Source organism: Paramormyrops kingsleyae, chromosome 2, assembly GCF_048594095.1.
Source record: "Paramormyrops kingsleyae isolate MSU_618 chromosome 2, PKINGS_0.4, whole genome shotgun sequence".
NCBI classification, from domain to species: domain Eukaryota; kingdom Metazoa; phylum Chordata; class Actinopteri; order Osteoglossiformes; family Mormyridae; genus Paramormyrops; species Paramormyrops kingsleyae.
The window spans coordinates 24,348,447-24,375,359 of record NC_132798.1 but is presented as its reverse complement, the minus strand read 5'-3'; the positions used below and the strand labels follow the sequence as shown (position 1 = coordinate 24,375,359).

The 26,913-nt window shown below is 50.7% G+C and overlaps 1 protein-coding gene across 2 annotated transcripts in view; it reads right to left on the bottom strand.

Annotated features, from left to right (window-relative positions):
- Nucleotides 1-26,913, bottom strand: part of fbxl17 (F-box and leucine-rich repeat protein 17) — a 210,546-nt gene that overhangs the window by 81,997 nt on the left and 101,636 nt on the right. The gene's annotated exons all lie outside the window — the stretch shown is intronic.

Below are 26,913 nucleotides of genomic sequence, written 5' to 3'. Positions count from 1 at the left end.
TAGTGAAGTTCCAGTGGAATGGCGGGAGGTCCGAAACACAGCCAGGCTGTCGCGGGCATTCCGAGGGGTCCGGATGTGCCCCACGATGCCCGTGGAGCCTGGCAGACTGGTCGCTCCGCTGCATTGTGACAGCACGCTGCCCAAAACAAGGGCAGGAAACGTGGCATTCCTGAGCTGGTGCCGTCACACATGCCCCAAAACGAGCTCAGAGCCCCTCCGCAACAATAAGGAGGCCCGATCATCTCTCGGCGGCCCCCCCGTATCACAGCATTCAGGAGAGGCGGAGCGATCCAGGAAAATACGCAATCTGTTTTGGGCGCGTCGCTCTTATGTGAAAGATCCACCACATCCTCACTTCTGGGTTCCTGGGACGACCCACCAAGGCCCGGCTTGTCCTTCCTCTCTGCACTAGCCTGCTGGTGTCAGCTGGTGCATAATGTACATACGTGAATATGGGCATAGACATGCAAGAATTAGAGCTGGAGTTTCTGGCCAGTGAACAGCTGAGAACCTTCCCCATTAGCTAAGGGTCCTCATGAAAGGCACTTTCAGGGCAAAAAGAGGAACGGCCCGCTCAGCATGCGCAGTGTGTCGCAGCTCCCCGCTAATTCAACATGATAAAAACACCCAGCATCATAGCTACTCCAAAAACAAGCAGCCGTACCATGCCATGTTCTGCAGGAAAGCTCACAAAAAAGGTTTTTTTTTTTTTTTTTTTAAAAAAAGCAATACTCAGCTACCTGGTCTCTACCTGACAAAGAGCTCAAGGCTGTATGCAAGCAGCAGGAAAATAATTCACAGATCCCACAGAGGCTGGAAGGCGGCATGGGGAGAACGATTTGTCAGCAAGGCCAGCTCGCGTGCCGTTGTGCGTTAGTCACTTCAAAAAGCCCTCGAAGGAACCGGGAGCGGTCACTGCGAGGCGTAGCCTAACCGGAATCGATCGCTACGGTGACCGGCTTATGCTAACGTTTTAAGGATCCCGCTTATCGTCACCTCGACTGACATCTGTAGAACATGCTTATTAAATGTAATCAGCAGCATAACTATCGTTTACAGCTCAGTAGCTGCGAAGTGTTAAACCATGACTGACTGGATCAGCCGAATTCTGTCAGACGGGGAGGATCTGCCGTTTCCCACAGTCCTTTGGAGCTGTGGATGGACCCCTCAGACACACACATGCATCCCTCCAGTCATACTATACAGTCATGGCTGCAGAGGAACCAGGAGGACACACAAGGCAGGGGTCACGTAGGATAGGATGCCAGTCCATCACACACACACACCCAGTTTAGGGATGACCTGAAGAGATGGTCATTGGTATGCAGGAGGGAACAGGGACACCCAGAGGAGACACATGGAGAACATGCTACTTCCATACTATAGAAAGTGTGAATATTCAGAAGTTCTGGCTGCCCTGGAATCAGTAGATATTATGTTCTATGTCAGATACAACGTGAGTGTTCTGGTCTTTCAAAAAAGACTTGCTAAATCATCAACAGATAAAGGTGCACATGTATAAAATGGACACACTTTTCTCATGTTGGACGCATCATGAAAGTTGCATCTGGAGAGACTGGCCATCGACTCAGACCTTGACTGCGCTCGCACGGCCCAACCTGCACCCAGCACCAGAACGCAAGGCGAGCGGTGAAAAGAGCAGGTTCCTTTGAAATGGCCGATCTGAGGAAATCAGAAAGTACGCGTGTGAAACAGCTAGTGGAAACAACACGGCGCTATTAAGCTTGGCCTAATTTCAGGACAAAACACCACACAAAATAACGGAGCGCCAGCCAGGGAAATGAGATTTCAGATGATTCAGATGACCCCCCCCCCCCCCCGGCCCCCTCAAGGGAAATACACTCAGAAACGAATTCGACTGAGAAAACGAGAGTCCTGCTCATTCTTGTCCTGATACCCACCGCTTTCAGGTGTACAAGACCTTGTTGGACAGCAGCTGGGGTTCGGCACCAGATGCGACGGTACAAATGAGCCACCTCAACATGAGGGTCCCGGCCTGAGGGCCCCTGCAGACACCCTGTGCTGTAGCACAGCTCCCCGCTAATGAGTCTGTGCTCAGCATACGGGTCATAAAAGCCCCACCAAGAGAAACCCTCTAATTGAGGAATAAATCACTGCGTGGCTCCTCTTCCAAAGCCACCTTGTCCCCTGGTGCTCGCCGGTGTTCCGATGAGAAACTGGCGCGGGGGGGGGGCTGGATTGTGATCCGGCAGGGCTAATGAGTGGGGTGAGTTAAACCACAGAAGCCCTGAGCAGAACCACGGCCTCCGCCAAACGAATCATGGATGCTTAAATTGCCCCACCTGGACAACCAACCTGTGCCTGCTCCTGTGGGAGGAGACCCGGCTCTCGGCTCTCGGATCTCGGATCCCCACCAGTAAGTTACCAGAAACACACAGGAGGCCTGGAGGGGAACAGGCAGCAGTGCAACAGGACGCCCATGAGAAACCAGTCACACAGCTACATTATTAACATACTTATACCCCTTAAACATATGAATAAATAAAATCTCCACATAGCGTAAAGCATTGACCTACTCTTAGCACACACATGCTAATCAGGAGATAGCATGATGTAAGAACCCTGTATGCTGTGCAAATGAGAGTGCGTGCAGAGCGCATATTAGCGGAAAACACATCTGAGAGTTTGCCCCCACCCCCCCGGGATCACTTCATCCGAGTGCATATCAAAGGAGGAAACCCCCCCCCCCCCCAACACCAGGATGTTCTTCTGACGGGGGGGGCTCAGCCAGTGGAGAAGGAGCTTGCCGACATTAGCCAACCCGGGCCCGGCTAGGACTGGTCGACACATTCACCGGCGGGTAATTAATTTGGATTTGGAGCATCAGGCGAATATCGCGTTAGCTTGACCTGTGCAAGGCTGATGAAAACTCATTAAGCCCCAACTTGAGGAATCGACCCCGGCCCACACGTCAGCACATCTGCATAAATGTTGAGTCGACGCACGCTCAACACGGACGTCACGTTTTTATTTTATTTTATTTTTTTTTATGTTATTCACAGAATAACAACATCTGTACCTTAAATGCATTTTAGGGAATAAAACCAGAGCAAAAAAACTGCTTAAATCTGCTTGATTCCCTATGCTATAGATGTTTATTCTCAAGCTAGTTTTCTTTTCACCATGAAGTCCTGCAAACAAAGCCCGTCTCTTTGCTTTGATGAAATGTGACGCCTTTCGTGGCAAAAGACTCATCACCCCAGCATGTTCAGTGTACTGCCTCTCAAAGCCGTCCCTTCTGGAAGCTGAGGCGTGGTGTTCAGCCTTTAAGATGCTGATGAACTGATTTCAGGCCCTTTTGTTCGGATCTGTTTTACTTGATGTCTGCAATTCCTTCCATTTGGTCCTTTTTTTCTCATACAGAAGCAGTACAGATGTTACTTTAAAGCGCATAACTATCCAAAATTCTAATACTCTATTTAATACAGTAAAACCTAATCAAATTTTCATATTCATACATTTATATTTTTATACTTTTTATACAAGTATATACGCTGTTCACATGATTAACTTGTTACCTTTTATACAATTTGAGATTGCCTTTAGACAGACTTTTATTATGTATAATTTTATTGATTCCGCCATCAAAGACCATCTTGTCTGTTTTATTTCAGCCCTGACTAAAACATACCAGGCCAAACGGCTTAAACATCAGTGGATTTTGCGGGTCCTTCATGGAGTCGAATAACGAGGTGCTTTTAGCGGATAGAAAAAGAGCAAGGCTGCTTTCGGGGGAGCCCTCGCTGTGCGCGAGCCAAGGCATCTTTACGCCACCTGTGAGGGAAGGGCGATACGCGTAAACGCGTCAAACCGCCCAGAAAGAGGCAGCGTTACAAGGCCGCGGCCGACACCGGCGCTGTGCCGTAATGAAAAAGGCGTGTGCTCCTTCACTTTTCTGTTTTAATTGGCTCTTAAGGCCACATGCGGTTTAGCTCAAACGAGGCGAAAGGACTGGAAATGTGTGAGAAAACTCCACTGTGCCGCCATCCGCACAGCCGCTGATCGGAGCGTGCCAGGCTGGCAGCAGCGTACCGCAGACACCGCGTTATCCGCCTGCAGATTTACGGCAGCCGGTAACCTTTAAAGGCAGCCTATCAGTCTCCGTCACCGCAGCTGCTAACCGGAACTAAATACTGCTCAGAGGATATGCTGACAGAATGCCCGTCGGTCACCTCAGCCCTCCCCTTCACAGAGAGCCTCCAACCCCTCACACCACTCTCACTGTCACACGCTGCTCTGCAAAAGTGCACACTCCCCTGACAAATTCTTCCATCTCACCAACTTACGAATCCTACACTGAAGTTGAACTCTGTGATATTGTATTTTCAAGATACTGAAAAGCACTGGAATTGTTTTATGTTCGAAAATATGATTAACATAAACTAAAATTTGCTGTGTGCATAATCATTCAAGTGCTGAAGTTGCATAAGTATGTTGTGGGAACTTACATAGGTGAAAAGCAATTGCCCTATCAAACACACCCCCACGGAAAGGTTCACAGCTAAGGGTCCGCAATGCAGGTTACGAATTTGAAAGATATCTGTGAAAATGAAGATTACAGAGCACTCTGGAGAAGTTAAAGTAAAACAAACGCATAATTTAGGAAAAGGGCACAAAACAATAGCCATCCCAGTGGGCACTGCTGGGTCAGGCATCAGGAATGGCGAGCTAAGTCAGACCACCCCAACACAGGCTAGGAATGGTCGCCCTCAGAATGGCGCGTGTGAACGGGAAGGAGCCAGCGATCACTCTGAAGGAGTTCATGGGCTGAAAGCACCATCAACCATAAGGCTGGTATGGGAGGGTGGCACAAAAAAAGCCATTACTCAAAGAGAACTGTGTGAGAGCACATCTGGAGATAGCCAGAGAGCATGACAGTGAGCCAGCCGCGATGGGGCCAAAGATCTCACAGTCACACAGAGGATAGAGTCATTCAGCACAAATTCAATGTGAAAAGCATTGTAGAGGCCTCACCTCTGAAAACATCATAGCTATGGTGGAGTACAGGAGTGTCCGGCTGTGGGGCTGCTTTTCCTAAGCGAGGACTGGGCGTCTCGTTAGAACGATGCTGCAACACACTGCTCTACTGTGAGGGAACCTGTTTCAGGATGCTTGGGACTGAAGCTTGGGAGAAAGCTCACATTCTGGCAGGATGACAATCCCCAGCACAGGGTCGGGGAATGACAGAAAAGCTGTCCAGCGATGACATCAGTCCAGCTGAGAGGCTGTGGCAGTGTTTGAAAATCGCGGAGCACGTTTCATCCAACTCTACTGAAAAACCTACCTGGAAGACCAGGATCACGCCTGGGCAGCGTGAAGATCTGGTATCAACACGGATCCCAAAAGCTGCTAATGCTGCAGAAGGTGGCTCTATCAAAGTATTAATGTGGCTATTGAATGATTACACAAATTTCAGTTTGTTTTCTAACACCCATCAAAATAAATGTGGAGTTATGTTGATTTGGAATGAAACAGCTCAGCAGTATACTTCTATGTGGAATCTGTAATTCTGTGAAATGACACAGTTGGTTAAGAGTCTGCGTACTTTTGCAAGTCGCCATATAAACTGTCGCTCGTCTGATAAACTGTTGGTTTAGTATAATGTCCATTTTCAATATTCCAACTTTTACCTGTAATAATTTTATAAATGTATGCATAGCCTTATGCTTTACTGCAGTAGCTTAAGTTAACTTTATGTTAGAAAAAGACTATTTTGCTAAATATGAGAGGGAACCAAAATCCCAGAATGTTTCTCTCCACTCTCGGTTGCAACCTTTCAGGACAAGAAATCGAAATCGTTGTGTAGAAAATGTAGAAACAAGCTTTTAGGGGAAGTGGAGTCAAACAGCTTGACAGCAGAACATGCTCGCTCTTCCAGCAAACAGTGCTAGCAGCTCTGTGTGTCACTCAAAAGATTCAATGATGTTTCCCACAGCAATGTCACTTCAAAGATTTTCTGAAGGTGTGTGTGTGTGTTGGGAGGGGGGGGGGTGGCCCAGTGTTTGTGAAGTTCAATATTTACATTGTAGTTTTTGACTTTCTTGCTAATCCCCATCCTGATACCCTCACGGTCTCCTGTAGCGATTACTGAAATCGCGAGGACGGTCCCGTCCTAAGCCAGCGGGTTCCCGGTGGCACTAGGGAGCGCTGAGCATGCGGGTGCATTTAATGCGGCATGGTGACGTGTTTGTCCTTCTTGTGACAACAGCTTGAGAGAGTATTAGGGCGGCAGGTGGTAGGGAAGTTGAGAAACCGTCCATCACAGAGCCGAAGAGCTGATTAAGTAACTTCTCAGAACTCCACAGGTTGAAAGCGAAAGAGAAGAAGCCGCGACTACAGCTGTGTGAGAAAATTTACAATCACAAGCTGTAACGTTTTAAAAAAGCATTTAAAAGCATTTTAAAGACATGACACCACAAATGCCCCCAGTGACATTCCTGCCACAGCACTGGACACCAATGAGAGGTTAAGTCTGCAATTCATCTTTTTAAAACAGAAAATGATGCCATTTTGCTGTGCAGTTAAAAAGCCTTGGGGGGGAACAACTGAGCCAGAGGGTTGGAGCCCAAAGGGATTGTGAAACGGAGTGACAGTAAGGGCTGATTCAATCTCTCTCGGCAAGGTCCGTCACGGGCAGAGGGGCTTCGGAGAGTTAAAAACACTAACAGACACCTGGGTAAGCACACATGCACAGGTGGACACACGCGGTACGGAGACATACAGGGCGTGTGGCCACTCAAATCAACACAGGCCATACATCAGGTCACATGGTTCCGCCAACTGTTGCCTTGGTGCCAAAGGGCTACGAACGCTAGTGCTGCATCCATTTAGCGGTGACGCTGGTGACAGGAACTCGGCCAGCTGCAGAACCTCGACCTTCTGCTCCATATTCAGCGGATTCAGGCACGGGATGGGGCGGGCAGGGTCGGGGGGGGGGGGGGTTACTGCAGTAATTTGAAATTCTGCTTCCGTGCTTCTTGTTGTGCTAGAATGACCCATTATTTTACGCCAGGGCAAACTGTATGAATTCATACATATAAATAACTGGGTTCAAATTCAGCTTCTCAAAGCGCTGTGGCGGACACAAAGGGGCATGATAAATCTGAGCAGAAAGAGGAAAATGCCTCCTTTCTACACGCAGAGACAATTATGCAAGGTTGGGGGAGAGTAATGGGCAGACACTCTGCTGTGAGCGATTCGATTCGGGGGACAGGAAGAATCCCGGCCGCACGCACAGATATCCCGGGCGTAGGCTGGAGTAGGTGGCACGCCGAGGGCGCATTTCAATGATATTCCCAGCGGCTGCCGTTTATCTCCACGATTGTCTGACGTGCGCAGCAAAACTGGAGCAATACAAGTGGCATTCTAATCAATTTGTGGGTGCTGAGGTCTATGCAAAAATGACAGCACTGAAGCTCAGCAAAAAATAAATGATCATCAACTGAAATGGTTTTGCATTGCAAAAAGGAAAGGAGAATGAAGCTGGATTACTGGTGAGTGCCAGTCATTGCCATGCCAGTGGCCCCTGTGTGCTTTAACACCTCTGCATAAATCACACATGATATATGGTGTGAAACCTTCTCCCAGCAGAGCATCCCTTAGTCGGAGTCAGCAATCACGCATGACCTGGCCTCAGAGTCGGCAATCGTGCATGCCTCAGAGTGTCTCAAAGTCAGCAATTGCGCATGCCTCAGAGTCTGAGTCAACAATCACAAAGGTCTCACAGTGTCTCAGAGTCAGCAATCTCACAGGTTTCAGAATATCTCAGTCAGCAATCACGCATGCTTCAGAGTGTCTCAGAGTCAATGATGCATGCCTGAGTGTCTCAGAGTCAGCAATCATGCATGCCTCAGAGTGTCCCAGAGTCAGCAATCACACATGCCTCAGAGTGTTTTCCCAGTCTCAGATTGAGTAAACAATTCCTTTCCCCATGACCATAACAAAAAGAACATGGATTCAAGGGGTCTGAAAAATATTTAATGCAATAATGTGCCCAACAAAGAGATATGTAAGTGTCTTCCAGGTACTGCTCTTGTCACATATATAATAGGATGTCTACTTCCAGACTAATATGATGAACCCAGGCGACTGCAAGGGAAGATCTGAGGACCTCAGGGGAGGGGGCACCGCTGGTGTCCCTTTAGCAGGTGCTTTAATGAGTACGGATGGACACAACAGTGTGCAAGGGATCCACATCAAAGGCGACATACAAGCACACCAGGAAATGAGAAGTGAGCAACGGCAGGCAAAAACACACAGCCCAAGTCAGCAAGAATGTTCCAGAACACACGGCAAAACAGAGAAACTTTAATATGTAATCTACGGGCAAACGTGCTACAGAGAATTTCAAATGGCTGGCTACCACAGTCTGCACTATGCAAATCACTCATAATTGAAAAACAGGAAAATAGTGACACAAGGAGCTGTGGACTTCTGACCAGAGCAGGACCAGAGCTCAGAGGTATCCTGAATGTTCAGAGAAGGCTCGAGTAGTCCTGTGCTGGTTCCAACGCTGAAAAGTCCTGACAGTTCCATAACGATGCTAAGCTTATTCCCTTATTTTCATGGCATGCCCTCAGCCCACATTTTTTGAGTACTACCCTATTAGAGCTTCACTGCATTAACATCTCAAGCATCCATTTCTTTGCTTCCGGCAGGGGTATCCTCCAAGTCGGAAAATTCTCCCAAATCCACAGGGCACGCGCTGTCCACAGGTAATGAATGTCGATGAGCCGCCACCTCTAACAGAGCTCCTGGTCACGGAAACTAGACGTCATTTGTAGGAATAGAGGAGTTGGGTATGACAGCTGGCCGGGACCGAGGGCAGCTATCCCATTCCATCCTGGCTGCTCACGCGGCCACTTTGGTCTAATCAATGATGATCTGCAGGTACCTTCTGCTCCTCAAAATGAGTCTCGGGAGCACCGTCGATAACCCGAGCCACAGGGCCCAAGGCTGCGAGGTCAGAATATCAGTCATAGAAGGTTTCATTATTTTTCTCATGATGATGAAACCTTGGCAAGAAAAACTGGATCTGACACTTTCACAGCAAGGCTTCTCAAAGTGGGTCCCTCCAAGCTAGTCAAATCCGAGCCCATATGCTAGATGCGCATCGGTAAACAACTGTTTCACCCGGACCGACTTCTTACGAGTCTCCTTGACATTTCCTTTGACTCACCATAGTTCTCCTCCTCAACGCCCACGTCACCTAGCGATAACGCTCCATGTGCGATTTACATATGACAAGTGCTACCAAGAACACGATTATGCCGAGATGCCTTTAGGACGAAACTCTTGTTTAAAACTGAAATTTGAATATAATGAGAAAAAGGGAAGCAACAAAAGAGCAGGATGCCGGAAACCCTGATATTAATGAGGGCCGCTGATACGCCGTGTAAGAAAGTGCTGTTACTGTATGCACCACAGCAGCATATGCTTCTGAAAAAGCCCCGCAAAATCCGCATGACCTCATCATCGATTCAAAACACGGTGACGAATACAAGACAAGCTGCTACACAAAGACATGGCCATGGATGCTGAAAGCTCTAGGAGGTCTCATAGACAGCAGCAGATTAGACGTAGCAGGCATCCTACCAGCTAGCCACGAAGGTGCCTTCTAGTCTCTGTGACATCTTCTAGCCAAACTTTTTAAACTATGACTTTAACTTTCTCTAAGATGCATGACTGTCCCTTCCCTCCTGAGAACACAGGTTAGACATACCCAAAGGTGGCCCCAAATCATCATGGACAGGGATCTATGACTTTTGTTATTTTGATGCTAATTTTTACGTTACTGCTTTATTGACTAAGCTGAAGTGGAGCATGGACTATAGCCATATTCATGGCATTAGACATCAGCCATTAAAACTGCTATTTTTTATGTTACATAAAGACAAACTGGAGTCCAGCAAAGCACAAACTAGACAGCTCTTAGACACCCAGGGACAGAACCTGCACAGTAAGTCTGTGCTCCACGACTGGAACTGCAGTCTCCGACATTAAACCTAAGGAGCGGTGGGATTGATCTTTTCCTTCTATTTACAGGGATAAGTACATTCAGTGGTGGAGCAGGAGACGGCCACCAAACTGGGCTCCCAACACTTCACCTGCTGATAGGATGCTGATGGGAGTTTTACTTACACAAAAATGTTCTGAGGGCAGAAGGAAAAATTATTGGTTCTCTCTCTGAATCAGGTCTTGGTCCCGCCTTCTCTGGTTGCTTGGACCCACCTCCTCTACAATCTGATTGGTTAACAAGTAATTTTTCCTTCTGTCCTCAGAACATTTTTGTGTAAGTAAAACTCCAACAAACTAACAGGAGGCCATCACAAGCCCTGCTACACCTTCTCCTCTCCAACCATTAACCTGGCTAAAATAAGCAGCACAACGCTTAGTCTAACAATCAGCAGACATGTCAAGCAAGTCGATTCTGATACGGGAGGGGGGGCGGTTGGTGTCCCCTCACTTAAGTTTGATTAAACGAGCAGCAGATAACTGATAACTGCATTGTCTACATTCGATTTGCCTCTACAATCCCATACAGCTATGATTTATAATGAGTACGGTGCAGAAAAACAGCCAACAGTATAATTTACATGGCCCAAAATGAGTTTATGCTAAGCAATTATTTATCACATTAGTCAACACGTAATTATGTACAGCTCCCCGGTCAAGAATTTTTAAATTCCAGCCCACCAGTCGACAATGAAAAGACAAATTTCTCCTGATATTATCTCCCAGCAGTAAGAACAAAATACGAATCCAACGTGATACAAATATAAATGCATGAAATTCAATAAATTGATTAATCTAGACAGTCCACAAGTGTGGCCATTCAATTTATTCCATGGCATTACAATCGGCAAATGACAGTGTTTATTGGGAAAGCAGGTTATTAGACAAATAGCATTTCAGCATTGGCGACACCATAAAGGCGCACGGCAAGGTTCTATGTCAGCGGGGATGTAAACGCGTGTTTCGGTGAAGCTACGCCCGGGCGCTCCAGCCGGCCGCACAAATGATACAGGAAGGCATGAGCGCTTCAAGGGTTACGGCGTCACGCCCCGAGGTATTCGGCCCTTCACGCGGCCTCTGAAGGCTGCACCGCTACACACGGGTCACACCAAGGGTCAAAGAAAAGAGACAGACAGACAAAAGAGGGAGGCGCCCGGCATGGAGTCGAGCTGTCATCATGGGTAACACCCAGCAAGAGAGAGAGCAGGCCTCTGCCTGATCAGAGGAGGAGATCGTCCAGCACCGTGAAATCATCATTGGTAAAGACGACTGCATTCCTACACTGCACTGCCACAGAACAGGGAGGGACCTCGCTGAACTCCCCCCCACCTGCCACCCTTCAAACAAAGAACTGGGAGAGAGGAATTAAAGGGGGGGGGGCAGATCACAAAAGAAACCCCTGAATCACAGACTCCAGTGGAAGTAAAAGCCTTAAACCCCATCATAAAACAATCCACACACCTGTCCTTGGAGCTTTGCTGCTTTTCCAGGAGCACACAGAGATACTGGTGGGGGGGGGGGGTCAATGGTAAATTGATGTCTGAAATCCAAACCATCTTCAAAGTTATGCCAGGTCTGCTTTTTACCTCATCGTCGTCTTTGCGGTCTTTTGGGATGGGGGGGGGACACGCATCTGTGACAGCTCCCCAAGGGAAATTTCAATGTGGGGGCAGGGTGGGAATTTAAGTGTGCTGCGGCACTGGGGTCTCTTCCAAAATATTGTAACACCATGACAACCGTTCTTTTTTTTTTTTTCTCATCAGAGAAAAAAAATTAGCACATAAATCCAACAGAGGCTCCGCAGCAGGTGAGCAAAAGATGACCTTCATTTGGTTACGTTTCAGGACACGATTCCACAGCTCTGCTTTCCAACAATGACACACATGAAGGGTCCCTCAAAGCGGAGAGATGCCGTTCTCCATCTCCAAAGCCCAGCACTGTAAAAGGCCACATGTTCATTATCAAACAGACACATGCTCTGCATTAGGAAAAAGCAAGTACTTGGCAAAATGGTTAATCTTAGCTGGAAAACGCCAATGGCCAAGACTGGCTTTAGGTAGACTGGCTCCTTAAGTAATATGCAATTAACAAATAATGAGCAAGCAGACCATCCCATATGGGGACAAGATGTAACTCTGTGGGAGAGCAGAACACTTGCCCTCCCCCCAAGCCCTTCCAGGGCAATGAGAACATGGAAGCTTTATCAAAAGAGCCACAGTCCGCCTCGGAACGTTGGGAAGGGGCTCCAGACGGCAAGAGCCATGAGACGCTCGATCAGCGCTAACAGGTTATAGAGGAAGCAGAACACATGTGCACATTATGGGCAAAGCATTGCAACCTGCAGATGAACCTAGAGCAAACAAAATTATAAACACAAAGAAAGATCTATAAAAGACTTTCTGAGGAAGAATCGGATTTCCGTGAAGTGGAATTAAATTTAGCCAAGGCAGTAAAACACTGCAATAGTGCACATGCTACAAGACTGAAAATAAACACAATCAGCGGTTATCATGCCAGTGAAGAGAGTGAAGGACAAATGAATACAAGTGCACGTTGTAACAGCATTAAACTCCCAATTAAACAGGGATAAATATTATTCTGTCTTTTTATCAGTACAGTGAGTAGCAGAGGAGAGAGAGAAAAATCATATCAGGCTATCTGTAAACTATTTGGGGGGGGGGGGCAACCACAATCATTAGTCAGACAGCCTCAGCACGAGAAATCATTTCCCCTTGTCTTCCCAAGAGAAAGAGAGATGGTGAGAGTGGAATAGGAGGACTACAAGCAGGAGAAGGGATCAACGAGGGAGGGGGGCATGTGGAGTCAGCCCAGATAGTAAGGAGAAGCACAAGGAGTAAGCAACTTGGATGGAAGGATGGATGGATGGATGGGTGGAAGGATGGATGGATGGATGGATACCATGTGACACTGTTAATAAGGACTTTCAGGGAGCTGGGGGCCCCCCAGGGTTCTGAAGTCTCTCCCTCCCCCACCTCGAACCAGCCTACAGCGAGCATCAGCAAACAGCAGCACACTAACCCCGGAGGGCTATCACCGCCTGCTTGGGTATATCGTAAATAAATAATATCTCCCCAATAAATAATATGTTTCCAATCAGCCTGCACACGCACAGATGAAGGCCTACACACAGACTCACTTTGGCTCTGCAAACTGTAAAAAGAATTTAGACTGGCATGCACGGCAATAAAAGCAATCTTTGGTCCAATATTTAACATAAATGTATGTTGCTAAAATGTTTAATTAAAAACAGGAGGGTGGGTTTGGGGTTGAAATATTTTGACTGAGGGGTTAATGGATTGCAAGCATTAGACTTAGAAATAAAAGAATATTTATCCCATTTAGATATTCACTTGTTGGGAAATATTTAAATGAAAACTTTTTCAAGTGCATATGTTTTAGGACAGTGTTAACTCTCCTTTCATTTTCATTTTTGGCATTTACTTAAAACAAGCAGATTACTCAGCTGCATAGCGCCTAATTTACACACCTTCCGTAAATTTTCCTTGAGGAAATTCTTCTAAAAAAACCACCATGCAGAGCACAAGATGCGGGTGTCAGCACAGGCAGACAGTAAAGCCCAACTTCAATCTCCCAGGTTAACCCCATCTCTAAAACCTCGGTAATTATTCTGAAGCGGGAATCATCACACGATTAAGGGTCACTGACGAAACAGCAGCATTTCCACTCCCCCCAGAAGTGCTGGAAGCTGAAAGCCGTCACCTGGACCGGAACCAAAAGGTCTGGAGAAGCTGGCTTGTCACTTATCGATGTGGCGGGGAAATGGGCCGCGGGGATCCGTAGGAAACTCAGACCACCGCCGCCCTCTGAGCTGCAGGACAGGGCACAGCTGGGCTCGCACGGCCGCACCGAGTGCTTCCCAAAATCCCTAACACCCCCCTTCCTTATCACACAGTGAAGACCTGCAAACCACAAAAATGTTTAGCGGAGGCATTATGAATTGTTCAAGGTGACGCCCAGAGCGTAACGCACTGCACGGCCACGCTATAAAGAAAGAAATGAGAGAGATGTGGGAAAAGGAGCCACAATGACAACAAGACCCCCCCCCCACACACACACATCCCCACTTTAACTGATTAAAGCCATAAAAATGTCAGGCAGATGCCAGACGCCTCTGCTTGATGTGTGGGGGAGGACTGACAGGAACTTGCAGACCCCCCCCCCCCGTCTATAAATTACACATATGTGCACGTGTGTACATCCTGAATGTGTCTGCGTTAGTAGGCGATGAGGGTGGGGGTTAGCTACAGCTCTGCTTCTGTTCCTATTCACAGCATCAGGTGAGTGGGGGGGGGTGCCTGTAATTAGACCGGCCACACTAATCACAGGTCATTATACCCGTCCAGCTAAAAGCACACAGCGTAGCGCGATGGGACGTAAGTGGGCGGGCGGGGGGGGCGGCATGATGACGAAGACGCCATCCGCTTTCCGGGAAAATGGACGGATGGCAATTCTGACCTTAAGCAGACCGTAAACACGCCGCGGAGACGTGGGTCGAGCCCACTACCCACAAAGCACACCACTGGCACGTGTAAAGGCGACCGGGGCAGGCGGGCAGCACCATGTGACCAACGCCACCCCAGTCTGACTCAGCACTCAGCTTTCCCAGAGGCTCATGTACAGAGGGCCCGCCTGACAGAAGGACATGAGATCCAAGCCCTGGCAGAGTTAGAGCCGTTTCACGCCACGCTGAATCAGGCACAGAGGCTCAGTGCGGGGGATCACGGCCTACAGGGGGGAGCCGTACCAAAGCAGCCCAAAACTACACTACTCTGTCTACAAGACCCCGTCTGACAGACATGTGAAAGCGGTGGAGCTATGGACAATGGTACAAACACCTCAGCCCCCCCTCCCCAAAATCACGTACAGAAAAAACAGGGCCCAGAAACAGCTATATCTACGCACACACAGTTTTTTGTATATTCTCAGAAACGGCAGACATTATAGTATTGGGAAAATGAAGAATATAAGTGCTAATGTCCATTACAAACATACTATGCGGTACCTGCTTTACTGCTTAAATATGTGACATTTAAATATGTGACATTTAAAGCATAACACAGTTTTGTGTGTTGTCTTATTACTCACAGTATTTTAATAGTACATTTCCTAAAACAGGAAGAAAAACAAAGACACAAAATACTTATTATCCTTGAAAAATTTAATACGTAGAGGTTGTCAAGTGCAATGCATTAGCAAGCACTGTCACAACAATGATGCAAAAGGCAGGCGTTACTATGGCAATCTCTATTATCTTTCTGTGTGCGCTGCCATTAATCGGGGCTTGGGGGGAATGAACCACATCTGCTAGCACGACAGCTATCGGGTTCGACATCCATCACCACACCAGTCTCCGCCTGCCTCTCAGACTGGTGCTCTGGCGACGTTCATAAGGAAACACACCCGCTAACTCCGGGAACCCAATCGCCGTCCCAAACCGAAGGGTTTGACAAGGCCCTGGTTTGTGATATGCATGAATTATACTGTCCACAGACTTCCAATAAATCTGCAACTCCATTGATTGACTGGATTGTTTTTAAAGAAAAAGGCAGCTCTGATCAAAAGAAATCACGTCTTAGCGGAACGCCCTTCTTAAGGTCCGATCCCGCGCTGCCCTAACCCAGCGCTCTAGATTGCATATTGGCAAATCTCTCACTGTCACTTGCACTTACATATTGTAACTTTGAAATGTCAGCTCCATGAAGAAACAATTTTTTAAATATTAAAAAAAAACATTCCCATCAAAACATTTTGTTCCCTCCCATTTAGAACATTTCTGTGGACAAACGTTACGTTCTTCGCTGAAACAGACATGGCCCGAGGCATCCCACAGGACTCAAAAATACGCAGAAAGGTTTCAATTAACTATATGCATCTCCAGCAAAGAATTTACACAAGTCTGCTGCATGTGGCCCAGAAGAATGTATACCTTGTAGGGATTTCTGCAAAGTCATCACCATTTCATTCTGTACATCGCTTAATGTCATTTATTTTGACACAATTCTTCTTCTTCCACACAGGGTTTTGACTCGGGGTCTAGCGGTTTGCCAGGCAGATTCCACAACAAGACAATTAGGGGTTTTGGCCTGCCTGCTCTTGTAACAATAACAGATAAATGCTGTCACCTCTGTCATCTGCTTGTTATTTTTTAATTAACCAGCATGGTAAGATATGTCATGTCAAATTAAGACCACCAATTACTCAGTTTCACTTCAGAAGTAAAAGTCAAACAGTCATTAACGATGAGAATGATGATTATCTGATAGAAATATTATTCTTTGACCCCCGTAGCAGTGCTTGAGTCCATATCGCAGCTGCTGAGATTACAGCCAATGGGAGAGAATGTTTTCCCGGCAAGTGACTGTGTTCATTGGTCAGTTGAAGTGTTTGATGTTCCCACACTGGTCGCCGCCCCTTCACACCGCCATGCTGTCAGGAGAAGCCTCCTGTACCACCTGCTTCAGTCTCTGTTCAGCCAAACAAAGAGGGAAATCTAGTGAGGAAGCAAGCAGTTGGCCTTATGCAGGACAGGCGCTTCCGCATCCGCAGCACGTGGATATGCATGCATACACCCCCGCATACGCACGCAGAGAGACATGCACAGGCACACATGCATGAAGGACACATGGACCGACACCCGGAGACAGATGTGCAAGTGGTATGCCAAGCCCGTAGGTCTAGTGCAGCTATTCCCCCCCCCCCCGCCAACTAGACAGCACAAATGTAAGCAGGGCCGAGACAAACATAACAGCCCCGCTAATGCCCCCCCCCCCCCAATCCACGCTGCAGTGCACCCCTGACAGTGCACCCCCGTTAAACACGCAGTTTTGTCGGAAAAGCCGTCGCGAGTCGTGCAGCCACTGGCTGGTGCGAAGATGCAAACCGCAGCGTCACCGGTGATGTCAGGACCGCGTGCGACACGGAGGCCCGGCACTGATCTCCCACTGCTTTTAATCACCAGACGGACAATAGGCAGAAGAACAGATCAACACGCTAAGAGGGCTTTCAGAAAAACAAACAAACATTTCAAAACGGAGCCATATGACTCCCATTTTACGCTCGCTTTTAACATTCAAAATCATGAAGCATTTTTGGTCAACAAAGGACTAAGTTAATAACAGCACAGAATGGATCCGAGGTCCCATCTTTTGTACTGGAAGTAATAACATTCTGTCTTCAGTACCCATTTGATGTCTGCTTACTTACTATAGATGGGAGGGACACATAAGGGAAAATCCTTCATCTTAAACTAAATCAAATATGCCTTTTTTTCCAAAGTTCTCATCCAAAGTAAAATAGATTTTCAAGAGCGTGCCACGTGAACCAAAAAAAGATCCTTGAAGCATTTTCATATCTTCACGCCTAAAGCATTAAAGTTATTATATAGAAATAGATGCAAGGAAGTCTGGACATTGGGAGATAAGGTTTGCTTTTCGTTTTTTTTTTTCCTCTTTCTTAGTGCCATGCAGGTTTTTTTTGTTGGTTCCTTGCAGCCAGGGAAAGGGAGCAGCATGTAGACAAACAGGAACAGAAGGAAAACCTGTTAGCAAAACCACGAAAAAATATATAATCCAGGGTTTGCCTTCTCAGACTCCCTGAGTCCTGGCTCCCGTCAGCATGGAGGAATCCAGTGTGGACCCCATAGCCCGATACCCTTCACCGCCTGTAGGCCTGGTGAAGGCCTGGTGAAGCGGACGAGCACGGCTCTAACATCCAAAATCACGAGGGGTGAACAGGAGTCGGAAAGTTCATGCTCCGAACAGCAAACTTTAGGCCAAAAGCCACATGTTCAGCAGTATGACCCAACCAGCTACTCCAGCCATCCGGCCTGCTGCTTCAGCTCAGCAGGTCAACACTTGGCAGTTTTTTTTTACTTTTACATCCACCACTGGCCAACTCAGTTAGGAGAGCAGTGTGGCAGCCACTGAGCCCAGACTCGAATCTCGTCTGGCATTTGCTGTCAGGCGGGGAGTGAGGCAGCCTCTCCACGGGGTCTGGACAGCCGCCCCGCGGGAAAACCCCGGCCCAGAATCGTCCGCCCACGCACCCGTCTCGGACTGACGTTCGGGAGACCCTCCGTTCGGGAGGCTTCCGACAGCACGAGCACGGGGCTAATGGCTGCCGCAGTCATGGGCCCCATTACAGCGAGGGGCTTCCTGAAGGCCGTCACGCCTCCCACGTCCGGAGCGGCACGCAGGAGGGACTCAGAAAGTCCAGACTCCCGCAGCACTCCAATTCCCTGCTGTCGTGACAGATCACACCCGATGTCCACTCTGCCTGCCTTGGGGGGGGGGTGGCATGCGAATGCCAGGGCCAGTGTGAGCACATGTCCTGGTAGTGAGGGAGGGAGGGCAGGCTTGGTCCAAAGCCAGAGCGCTAATGCTTAGGGAGAATCCAAGACCATTTCAGACACGCTTGAATCATAAAGGTGGACAAATGAAAAGCTATTTAAACACCAGAGCCTCTCAGATGCCCCCTCAGAAGGACCCGCGGTCCGGGAAACCCGTGCCAGCGCCCAATTCACCCAGCCGGGCAGCTGAGAGGACACGCCCCTGGACGGAGGCCTGTCAGGGCAGCTGCGTACAGCTCAGGAAGCGTGCAGATTCGGACCGACACACAGAGGCGCTACGGCATCAGCACCCCAGGCCCAGCGCTGCTCCCCATTACTTCTCATTACTCCGTCAGGCAGCTGGTTACTACGGGAACAACGGAACCGTGAGCGGGCAGTCGGGGAGGGGGGGGGGGGGTATCACGCAGGCACCACAGAAGCGTCGGCAGCCTCCTTCTGGTAAAGATACCCGGGGGGCTTGAGCTGGAGGCCAGGCATCAGCGAGACATGGGGGGGGACTGAGCACCTAGAGGTGAGCGCCCTCGCCCCCCAACAGGAAGGGGGGGCTTACAAAGGGACCCTCCTTAGCCACCCCCCACCCCCCCAAACATGTACACAAAAATCACCCTCGCCGCGACGGCACTTTCCTCACGCCGCCGTGTTGTGTCTGTTGTCAGAGAAGCTGATGGGGGGGTGGTGTTTGCCATCAGATGGAAATAAATAAACGGGCATGTGAAGCGTGCTTATCTCCACCAAACACGCCAGCTGCCGCGCGTCCTGCTACACGCAATCACATGCCCCCCTCCCCCCCCCCTTTCTCCAGAAGAGAAAAGCCTGTGCTTCCATCTTAGAAGCCCCATCATCCAACTGATAAAAAAAAAATGCCAGTCATCATCACCCCTCCCCCCCCGCTCCATCTGATCCTGCTGTTTCGCTGCCAGATTCTGCGGAGAGGTTTGCTTCGTAAGACAAAACTCCGATTTATCTGCTGACATTTCAAAAACTGAGATACAAAAAGGGAGCGGAATGGGGAGAGAGGGAATGCTGTACTTATGGCGTTTTACAGAAATCACCTCCGTCTGCCAGCCGAGCTCAGGCCGCTTCTCCAAGGAGGTGCCGCCTGGCCAGGTGCGTCGGTCCAAGAGGTGGCAGTAAAGCAGCGGTAAGATGGCGCTAGTGCAGCGGTAAGGAAACGGTAATGCAGTGGCAAGGCAGTGTCTGGGTCTGAGAGATGGCGGTAATGTAGCGGTAAGGTGGCGTCTGACCAGGTACGCAGGTCGGAGAGATGGCGGTAATGCAGCGGTAAGGCAGTGTCTGGCCGGGGAGCGCAGGTCTGAGAGATAGCGGTAATGCAGCGGTAAGGCGACGGTAATGCAGTGGCAAGGCAGTGTCTGGCCGGGGAGCGCAGGTCTGAGAGATAGCGGTAATGTAGCGGTAAGGTGGCGTCTGACCAGGTACGCAGGTCGGAGAGATGGCGGTAATGCAGTGGCAAGGCAGTGTCTGGGTCTGAGAGATGGCGGTAATGTAGCGGTAAGGCAGTGTCTGGCCGGGGAGCACAGGTCTGAGAGATAGCGGTAATGCAGCGGTAAGGCGACGGTAATGCAGTGGCAAGGCAGTGTCTGGGTCTGAGAGATGGCGGTAATGTAGCGGTAAGGTGGCGTCTGACCAGGTACGCAGGTCGGAGAGATGGCGGTAATGCAGCGGTAAGGCAGTGTCTGGGTCTGAGAGATGGCGGTAATGTAGCGGTAAGGTGGCGTCTGACCAGGTACGCAGGTCGGAGAGATGGCGGTAATGCAGTGGCAAGGCAGTGTCTGGGTCTGAGAGATGGCGGTAATGTAGCGGTAAGGCAGTGTCTGGCCGGGGAGCACAGGTCTGAGAGATGGCGGTAATGCAGCGGTAAGGCAGTGTCTGGCCGGGGAGCACAGGTCTGAGAGATAGCGGTAATGCAGCGGTAAGGCGACGGTAATGCAGTGGCAAGGCAGTGTCTGGGTCTGAGAGATGGCGGTAATGTAGCGGTAAGGCAGTGTCTGGCCGGGGAGCACAGGTCTGAGAGATAGCGGTAATGCAGCGGTAAGGCGACGGTAATGCAGTGGCAAGGCAGTGTCTGGGTCTGAGAGATGGCGGTAATGTAGCGGTAAGGTGGCGTCTGACCAGGTACGCAGGTCGGAGAGATGGCGGTAATGCAGTGGCAAGGCAGTGTCTGGGTCTGAGAGATGGCGGTAATGTAGCGGTAAGGCAGTGTCTGGCCGGGGAGCACAGGTCTGAGAGATAGCGGTAATGCAGCGGTAAGGCGACGGTAATGCAGTGGCAAGGCAGTGTCTGGGTCTGAGAGATGGCGGTAATGTAGCGGTAAGGTGGCGTCTGACCAGGTACGCAGGTCGGAGAGATGGCGGTAATGCAGCAGTAAGGCAGTGTCTGGGTCTGAGAGATGGCGGTAATGTAGCGGTAAGGCAGTGTCTGGGTCTGAGAGATGGCGGTAATTTAGCGGTAAGGCAGTGTCTGGCCGGGGAGCACAGGTCTGAGAGATAGCGGTAATGCAGCGGTAAGGCGACGGTAATGCAGTGGCAAGGCAGTGTCTGGGTCTGAGAGATGGCGGTAATGTAGCGGTAAGGTGGCGTCTGACCAGGTACGCAGGTCGGAGAGATGGCGGTAATGCAGTGGCAAGGCAGTGTCTGGGTCTGAGAGATGGCGGTAATGTAGCGGTAAGGCAGTGTCTGGCCGGGGAGCACAGGTCTGAGAGATAGCGGTAATGCAGCGGTAAGGCGACGGTAATGCAGTGGCAAGGCAGTGTCTGGGTCTGAGAGATGGCGGTAATGTAGCGGTAAGGTGGCGTCTGACCAGGTACGCAGGTCGGAGAGATGGCGGTAATGCAGCAGTAAGGCAGTGTCTGGGTCTGAGAGATGGCGGTAATGTAGCGGTAAGGCAGTGTCTGGGTCTGAGAGATGGCGGTAATTTAGCGGTAAGGCAGTGTCTGGCCGGGGAGCACAGGTCTGAGAGATAGCGGTAATGCAGCGGTAAGGCGACGGTAATGCAGTGGCAAGGCAGTGTCTGGGTCTGAGAGATGGCGGTAATGTAGCGGTAAGGCAGTGTCTGGGTCTGAGAGATGGCGGTAATTTAGCGGTAAGGCAGTGTCTGGCCGGGGAGCACAGGTCTGAGAGATAGCGGTAATGCAGCGGTAAGGCGACGGTAATGCAGTGGCAAGGCAGTGTCTGGGTCTGAGAGATGGCGGTAATGTAGCGGTAAGGTGGCGTCTGACCAGGTACGCAGGTCAGAGAGATGGCGGTAATGCAGCGGTAAGGCAGTGTCTGGGTCTGAGAGATGGCGGTAATGTAGCGGTAAGGCAGTGTCTGGGTCTGAGAGATGGCGGTAATGTAGCGGTAAGGTGGCGTCTGACCAGGTACGCAGGTCGGAGAGATGGCGGTAATGCAGTGGCAAGGCAGTGTCTGGGTCTGAGAGATGGCGGTAATGTAGCGGTAAGGCAGTGTCTGGCCGGGGAGCACAGGTCTGAGAGATGGCGGTAATGCAGCGGTAAGGCAGTGTCTGGCCGGGGAGCACAGGTCTGAGAGATAGCGGTAATGCAGCGGTAAGGCGACGGTAATGCAGTGGCAAGGCAGTGTCTGGGTCTGAGAGATGGCGGTAATGTAGCGGTAAGGCAGTGTCTGGCCGGGGAGCACAGGTCTGAGAGATAGCGGTAATGCAGCGGTAAGGCGACGGTAATGCAGTGGCAAGGCAGTGTCTGGGTCTGAGAGATGGCGGTAATGTAGCGGTAAGGTGGCGTCTGACCAGGTACGCAGGTCGGAGAGATGGCGGTAATGCAGTGGCAAGGCAGTGTCTGGGTCTGAGAGATGGCGGTAATGTAGTGGTAAGGCAGTGTCTGGCCGGGGAGCACAGGTCTGAGAGATAGCGGTAATGCAGCGGTAAGGCGACGGTAATGCAGTGGCAAGGCAGTGTCTGGGTCTGAGAGATGGCGGTAATGTAGCGGTAAGGTGGCGTCTGACCAGGTACGCAGGTCGGAGAGATGGCGGTAATGCAGCAGTAAGGCAGTGTCTGGGTCTGAGAGATGGCGGTAATGTAGCGGTAAGGCAGTGTCTGGGTCTGAGAGATGGCGGTAATTTAGCGGTAAGGCAGTGTCTGGCCGGGGAGCACAGGTCTGAGAGATAGCGGTAATGCAGCGGTAAGGCGACGGTAATGCAGTGGCAAGGCAGTGTCTGGGTCTGAGAGATGGCGGTAATGTAGCGGTAAGGCAGTGTCTGGGTCTGAGAGATGGCGGTAATTTAGCGGTAAGGCAGTGTCTGGCCGGGGAGCACAGGTCTGAGAGATAGCGGTAATGCAGCGGTAAGGCGACGGTAATGCAGTGGCAAGGCAGTGTCTGGGTCTGAGAGATGGCGGTAATGTAGCGGTAAGGTGGCGTCTGACCAGGTACGCAGGTCAGAGAGATGGCGGTAATGCAGCGGTAAGGCAGTGTCTGGGTCTGAGAGATGGCGGTAATGTAGCGGTAAGGCAGTGTCTGGGTCTGAGAGATGGCGGTAATGTAGCGGTAAGGTGGCGTCTGACCAGGTACGCAGGTCGGAGAGATGGCGGTAATGCAGTGGCAAGGCAGTGTCTGGGTCTGAGAGATGGCGGTAATGTAGCGGTAAGGCAGTGTCTGGCCGGGGAGCACAGGTCTGAGAGATGGCGGTAATGCAGCGGTAAGGCAGTGTCTGGCCGGGGAGCACAGGTCTGAGAGATAGCGGTAATGCAGCGGTAAGGCGACGGTAATGCAGTGGCAAGGCAGTGTCTGGGTCTGAGAGATGGCGGTAATGTAGCGGTAAGGCAGTGTCTGGCCGGGGAGCACAGGTCTGAGAGATAGCGGTAATGCAGCGGTAAGGCGACGGTAATGCAGTGGCAAGGCAGTGTCTGGGTCTGAGAGATGGCGGTAATGTAGCGGTAAGGTGGCGTCTGACCAGGTACGCAGGTCGGAGAGATGGCGGTAATGCAGTGGCAAGGCAGTGTCTGGGTCTGAGAGATGGCGGTAATGTAGTGGTAAGGCAGTGTCTGGCCGGGGAGCACAGGTCTGAGAGATAGCGGTAATGCAGCGGTAAGGCGACGGTAATGCAGTGGCAAGGCAGTGTCTGGGTCTGAGAGATGGCGGTAATGTAGCGGTAAGGTGGCGTCTGACCAGGTACGCAGGTCGGAGAGATGGCGGTAATGCAGCAGTAAGGCAGTGTCTGGGTCTGAGAGATGGCGGTAATGTAGCGGTAAGGCAGTGTCTGGGTCTGAGAGATGGCGGTAATTTAGCGGTAAGGCAGTGTCTGGCCGGGGAGCACAGGTCTGAGAGATAGCGGTAATGCAGCGGTAAGGCGACGGTAATGCAGTGGGGCAAGGCAGTGTCTGGGTCTGAGAGATGGCGGTAATGTAGCGGTAAGGTGGCGTCTGACCAGGTACGCAGGTCGGAGAGATGGCGGTAATGCAGCGGTAAGGCAGTGTCTGGGTCTGAGAGATGGCGGTAATGTAGCGATAAGGCAGTGTCTGGGTCTGAGAGATGGCGGTAATGTAGCGGTAAGGTGGCGTCTGACCAGGTACGCAGGTCGGAGAGATGGCGGTAATGCAGTGGCAAGGCAGTGTCTGGGTCTGAGAGATGGCGGTAATGTAGCGGTAAGGCAGTGTCTGGCCGGGGAGCACAGGTCTGAGAGATAGCGGTAATGCAGCGGTAAGGCGACGGTAATGCAGTGGCAAGGCAGTGTCTGGGTCTGAGAGATGGCGGTAATGTAGCGGTAAGGTGGCGTCTGACCAGGTACGCAGGTCGGAGAGATGGCGGTAATGCAGCGGTAAGGCAGTGTCTGGGTCTGAGAGATGGCGGTAATGCAGTGGCAAGGCAGTGTCTGGGTCTGAGAGATGGCGGTAATGTAGCGGTAAGGTGGCGTCTGACCAGGTACGCAGGTCGGAGAGATGGCGGTAATGCAGTGGCAAGGCAGTGTCTGGGTCTGAGAGATGGCGGTAATGTAGCGGTAAGGCAGTGTCTGGCCGGGGAGCACAGGTCTGAGAGATAGCGGTAATGCAGCGGTAAGGCAACGGTAATGCAGCGGTAAGGCTGTGTCTGGCCGGGGAGCGCAGGTCTGAGAGATAGCGGTAAGGCGACGGTAATGCAGCGGTAAGGCTGTGTCTGGCCGGGGAGCGCAGGTCTGAGAGATAGCGGTAATGCAGCGGTAAGGCGACGGTAATGCAGCGGTAAGGCTGTGTCTGGCCGGGGAGCGCAGGTCTGAGAGATAGCGGTAATGCAGCGGTAAGGCGACGGTAATGCAGCGGTAAGGCTGTGTCTGGCCGGGGAGCGCAGGTCTGAGAGATAGCGGTAATGCAGCGGTAAGGCGACGGTAATGCAGCGGTAAGGCTGTGTCTGGCCGGGGAGCGCAGGTCTGAGAGATAGCGGTAATGCAGCGGTAAGGCGACGGTAATGCAGCGGTAAGGCGACGGTAATGCAGCGGTAAGGCTGTGTCTGGCCGGGGAGCACAGGTCTGAGAGATAGCGGTAATGCAGCGGTAAGGCAGTGTTTGGGTCCGAGAGATGGTGGTAATGTAGCGGTAAGGCAATGGTAATGCAGCAGTAAGGTGGCGTCTGACCAGGCACACAGGTCGGAGAGATGGTGGTAATGCAGCGGTAAGGCGGTGTCTGGCCAGGGAGCACAGTTCTGAGAGATAGCGGTAATGCAGCGGTAAGATGACAGTAATGCAGGGGTAAGGCGCCGGTAATGCAGCGGTGAGGCATGGTGCACAGGTCTGAGAGCTAGCGGTAATGCAGCGGTAAGGCGACAATAATGTAGGGGTAAGGCGCCGGTAATGCACTGGTGAGGCCTGGTGTACAGGTCAGAGAGATGGCAGTAAAGCAGCGGTAAGGCGACGAGAATGCAGCAGCAAGGCAGTGTCTGGCCAGGTGCACAGACTCGAGAGATGGTGGTAGTGCAGCAGTAACGTGGCAGTAATGCAGTGGTAAGGCAGTGTCTGACCAGGCATGCAGGTCCCAGAGATGGCGCTAATGCAGTGGTAAGGTGGCATCTGACCAGGTCCGAGAGGCAGCGGTAAGCGGAAGATATCAGCACAGGCCCCATGCCACCGCCTAGTTACTGTGCTTCCGGTTTTGCCTGGGGGGTGGCGGTGTAGCGAATCGCAGGCCATCCCCGGAAGCCATGTGGGAAGGAGGTGGAGCACGTAAAAACACACCCAGATTAGTATGGAGCGCTGACCTGTCATCGAAGAAACCCCTCCCCCCTCCCCCCCCAGCAATGCAGTCGAGGCCTCGACCTTTAAGGCGAGACAAAACAAATAGCTTTGTTCAGCCAGATGCTGCACTCGCTCTGGCTGCAGTCACAGCGCGGGAGCGGACTGTCCTGTAAGCGAGCACGCCCGCCTCAGCGGGCTTCTCCGTCACCGGTATGTGACGTGAACAGCCAACAGGAAAAGCCACAGAGCAGCATTGCCAAATGCATGGCAGAGGCTTAGAGGCAGCGAGCCCCGGTGCCGGTGCTGAAGAAGGTGCTGGACACTCCGGGCTGCTGGAGAAATAAAAGCTTGAGTGCTAGTTAGAAGCATATCAGCGAGCCCCACAGAATGACGCACGGCACCTCTGTGCCTGTCCATTCCCATCCATCCATTTCCAAGAGCTGCCAGATAAGTGCCTGCGAGATGGATGGATGGATGACTGCATGGCTGCCTCTCCAAGGAAGCGCATAAAGCCTGGTGCACCTGACAGATCAGCGAGCATTAATACACACAGTGATTCACCAGGGCATTAATACACACAGTGATTCACCAGGGCATTAATACAGACACGGTGATTCACCAGGGCATTAATACACACACGGCGATTCACCAGGGCATTAATACAGACACGGCGATTCACCAGGGCATTAATACAGACACGGTGATTCACCAGGGCATTAATACAGACACGGTGATTCACCAGGGCATTAATACACACACAGTGATTCACCAGGGCATTAATACACACAGTGATTCACCAGGGCATTAATACAGACACGGTGATTCACCAGGGCATTAATACACACACGGCGATTCACCAGGGCATTAATACAGACACGGCGATTCACCAGGGCATTAATACAGACACGGTGATTCACCAGGGCATTAATACAGACACGGTGATTCACCAGGGCATTAATACACACACGGTGATTCACCAGGGCATTAATACACACAGTGATTCACCAGGGCATTAATACACACGCGGTGATTCACCAGGGCATTAATACAGACACGGCGATTCACCAGGGCATTAATACACACAGTGATTCACCAGGGCATTAATACACACACAGTGATTCACCAGGGCATTAATACACACACGGCGATTCACCAGGGCATTAATACAGACACGGTGATTCACCAGGGCATTAATACAGACACGGTGATTCACCAGGGCATTAATACATACACGGCGATTCACCAGGGCATTAATACAGACACGGTGATTCACCAGGGCATTAATACATACACGGC